The sequence below is a fragment of the Symsagittifera roscoffensis genome, chromosome 9 (genome assembly GCF_963678635.1).
Source record: "Symsagittifera roscoffensis chromosome 9, txSymRosc1.1, whole genome shotgun sequence".
Lineage (NCBI taxonomy): Eukaryota > Metazoa > Xenacoelomorpha > Acoela > Convolutidae > Symsagittifera > Symsagittifera roscoffensis.
This window is the reverse complement of record NC_087070.1, coordinates 4,779,118-4,783,810: the sequence shown is the minus strand read 5'-3', so window position 1 is coordinate 4,783,810 and position 4,693 is coordinate 4,779,118.

Below are 4,693 nucleotides of genomic sequence, written 5' to 3'. Positions count from 1 at the left end.
GGACTGGCAGACCACCGAACGCAAAAAATTACTTTCTGGTCGTATGAAGACATCTAAAACAAACAATTTAAAAACTTCAACTCGCAGGAAATTGTTCGTCATATAAAAGATTTTGGAACGACGTGTTTGGGAAGCTGATAATTTGTGAGTTTTTCCTAAATTTTTTCTGAATTTAAAATACACTCATCCCGAAAACACTGAAAGAAGAAATTGTTCTTTTAGACTGGAGGAACAGACTGTGACAAGCAATGGAAAATAATTTTTTATCAATTCCACTTATATATTACAATTTGTTCAGGCTCATTCATTGCGAACACAGAAATACTAGTTAAGAAAAATATTAGAAGCGTTTTAGCTTGTTATGAGAAAAAAATGCATGACTTTTTCAACAACATTTTTTAACCTAGTGTCGTTACCGATTAGAATTATTAAAGTTAATTTAGTGACTGCTGGTTTTGATGATAAAAACTCCTAAGGTATTTCTAGCTGAAGAATATCTGCCGTTGTTTTGTCTTCTTCTGGAATGGTTTCGTGATTGATATTTTGTTTTCGATTTTATTTGGTTAGTTACGTCAGGGGTAGGTTAAACCTTGGATAGGTTGTTATGTTTTTCTAAGCATGGGATTTTTCTAAACGACCCTTAAACAATGAGCTCAAAAAAGATTTAACTCCTCTTAAAAACTAAAATGATGCATTCGCTGCACATTAGGCCTAGCATTCAACAGATTTGCTGCCCCAAAAACAATTGGAAGCAATTTGGCATTAACTATAAAGAGAATTGCAAAAAATTTCAACAGATAGATATAATTAAAAAGAGCAAATGGTCCATTTCAGAAAAAAATTTTTATGCGACAACTAACTTATTCAACAACAAAAACGAATCAAGGGCCCCAAAAAAACTTACTTTACAAAAAAAATCTCAAAGTTAGCAGACTGTTTTTTTAATTTATTTCCATCTGTTCTAAATTTTTACTACTAATTATATCCGGGGACAACGGTAAAAAAACTGAATTTCAGAACGCCCTGTTCTCAATTTGGACTGAAACAAGACAAAAAAAACAAGATAGGCAAAATTTGCAAAGCGTTTTTTAGAATTATATTGGTGCAACCTGTTTTTTTTTTATCACTTTCGACTGAGCTCAGGCAGTAAGTTAAAAAATTATGTCAGAATCACCGGTGAAAATAGCCGGTGAAAATTAGAAAAATTTATATCTAAGTGAATTTCTTAATTAGCAAAAAAAACATGTACTACGAGGCCAAATTGAGCTCTGGATAAGTGCAAAAAATGGTGGATGTTAGTCACTGGAACCTTGAGACAATTCATTAAGCTTGTTCCACATGTAAATGAATTCCCTCTACAAAAGTTCCGTGAGATCTCTGCTCATTTCAGTGTAACGTTAGTTTTGTCTGCTCATTAAATTGTCGCTGATTCTTCAAATGTAAGCGAAATTCGCAATTGGAGCAGACTCCTCTAAACCGGCTTACATTTTTTGGCTCTCGCTGACATTTTGGGAATCTGTTTAACAATTTGCCGTTTCAGCTACAGTTAAGAATTTTGCAACAGCGTAACTTTATTATAAAAAATTTTTTTATATTTGATTGAGGTTTCCACAAACTGATCCATATTCCTTAAATTTTACAATACATTCCGCAAGATTGCCTGTTTTTTGAGAATTTTGATTAAAGCAGTATTTTATCTATTTTTTTTGAGGAATCCGAAACTAGCGTTAATGAGAATTCAATCACAAATCTGCTTTTGGCCTGTTCAAGAATCCGCTTTAATATTCACTGTTTTCCAAATTTATAACCCTCACATTTTTATATGAATTTACTATTTTGAGTAGTTAGCCACAAATTGTCAATTTGACTTTAAAGAAAAACCAATTATATCTTTAGAAACAATTTTTGAACGTATTGCAAGCAATGTTGCATAGAGATTATTCGCTGCATAAATTTTGTTAAGCTGAATAATAGGCCTAACTTGATTTGTTTTTCTTATCATTTGACTAAAAAACGACAAAATATCTGACTTTATGCTAGAATTTTTGAGCAAAACTTATGAAATTAAAAAAACAGTTTTTTGTAATTACTAAACATTTTTTTTCGTGATCCTTTTTTTCTGTTGCCAATCCAAATAAAGAAAATCACTTTTTAAACCTTAATTGTAATTAAATATATGGTCATTTTGTTCAAATAGTTTCAATCAGCTCATTACCGTCTATAATACTAGATTTTACCATGTCCAATTTTTCATTAGAGTTTATACGCTCTTTCTATTTATTTTTGACTCTACCATTTCTTTACAGGTCAATTAACTAAATACAATATGAATGTCTAGCGAGCAGAAAAGATCATTATAATGACAAAGCAATCTGCAGCTTTTGAACAATTTTTCTGGCAAAAAGCCATGAGGCATAGTTACGTGATATTCCTTAAATAATTCAAATGCTCTTTGTTAGCAATCTGGTCGGTTTCAACTGTTTTCAACTCTTGTAGTAGTGTTAGGAGAATTACTACATTTAACAACCCTTTTGTTTCGGTGTGCCGTTGCAATGGCCACTTTTAACCCCCAAAGGGGTTAAAACTCCTACTTTTTTTGGCACACATGCTATAAAGGGGGTTACAATTGGTCATTTTTTGAGCACTCTATGGAAAACGAATGGAATTAGGTTTTGGTTGGTGTATGTTTTCCATTGACTTTGATAGTTCAAGTTTCACCGCGCAATTTATATTGTGGATTAATAACTAAAACACCTATAAACTTACCCAAAAATTGACGTTGCAGAAGGCCAAATAAAGCAATAAAGTAAAATAAAGTAAAATCCAACTGGAGTGGATAAAGGGATAAAGGGATAAGAAAACAATAAAGGGGACTAAAAGAATGAAATTCTGTATTAAAAAAACCTGTTCTTTATAAGAAGAGGTGAGAGTTGATGGAAGCTGCTGGGCTGTTTATTAGCCCCAGCAGATCAGAGGCCCTGGACCCAACCCAGAACCCAAAGACGATTACGTCTCTGAGTTGCTCAGTGAGTAACCCCCACTCAGCTGACTCACTGGCGTGAGTTGAGCCAGAGCACTTTCACCACCAGAGAGTCAGGATCAGCACCAGCTTTATATCTGACGTGCACCTCTTCAATGGGAATGTTGAGGACTGGCAGACCACCGAACGCAAAAAATTACTTTCTGGTCGTATGAAGACATCTAAAACAAACAATTTAAAAACTTCAACTCGCAGGAAATTGTTCGTCATATAAAAGATTTTGGAACGACGTGTTTGGGAAGCTGATAATTTGTGAGTTTTTCCTAAATTTTTTCTGAATTTAAAATACGCTCATCCCGAAAACACTGAAAGAAGAAATTGTTCTTTTAGAAACTTGTTATTTTCAACCAAAATAGAAATTTTAGGTTTGATTTGAAACTTTGATGTATCTATGCAAAACAAAAACTTGCAAAAACGATTGATTGTCATTGCTACTTCTAAAAATTTATTTGACTACTTGCTCGTCTCTGACGCTAAGATGATTGAAAAAAGGGCAAATTGAAAAATTAGTTTTTGTTTTAATAAACTGTTTAAATATTTTCAAAAAAAGCCTGATGGTCTAATTCAATTTATATCACCGAGTTGTAGATATCAAGAATTGGTTTCTAGCAGATTACTTTTATTTCCACTAGCATGAAATTCAACAGATTTAACTAGCAGGTTGGGAAAAATAACAAATGAAATTGGAAAAGCGTAGAGTTACCCCAACGGACTTGGAAATCACCCAAGAGATTTATTTGACGGTGAAAAAACCTAACAAGAAAATTCTGACCGTCAAATTTACTTTCTGGCTGCTTGTTCTTTGTTTTTCTTTTTTAGTGAAAATGATTTAATTTATAAGGTTGCAATAAAATTTAAACCATATGGAGGTCTTATTGGCATAGACGACTCTTACATGGACAAATATTTACAAGATTTAATAATTTTACGTCTGCATGCAATTTAACATGATGCTGCAGGTTTTGTTGACAAAGTTTACAAAACGGGTCCCAATTACTGCTATATGCTTTCCTTGAAGTGCAACAGCAGTCTAATTGGTCATTTGAGCGGTCATTATTTCTGTTCATTCGTCAAACTAACCAGACCAGAACTCTATCAACTATTAGAATGTTGAGTGAACGATCAGTCGTAATAGATTTGGAAGGATTTTTCTATAAAAAAGTACCCTAATTGTTGAAAAATTAGCCATTACAACTTCTGATTATAGCGACTCTCTATTTTTCTACCTCCAGTCTTTTTTTAATTCAATGCCAAAAGCTGAACAAAAAGCGTACAACTGGTTAACAAATTACTTGCAGAGAAATCAATGGGAAAGCCGAGATTTTTTATTTTAAACATCAAGCTGATTATTCAAAGTTTTGTTTTGAGAAATTCTAACGCTGTAATTTACGCCAAAGCAAAAGAGAAGACTGAGTTTCTTGCGAAGTACTTGGATGAGAAATTGAGAATCTTGATGAATTGGGCTGCCCAAGAAATTTAAACTCACATTTCATGATTTATGCATCTCGCAAAAGACATTTACATCATTTCAACTCCAGGAATCACTGCGCCCTGAAAAAAAAAACAAGGTCTTTTTGGATTGGCTGAAAAATGAGTAACCACGAGAGACTAGCAAAAGCGGACCTATCTCCAAATTTAGTGTTTTTGGCTTGG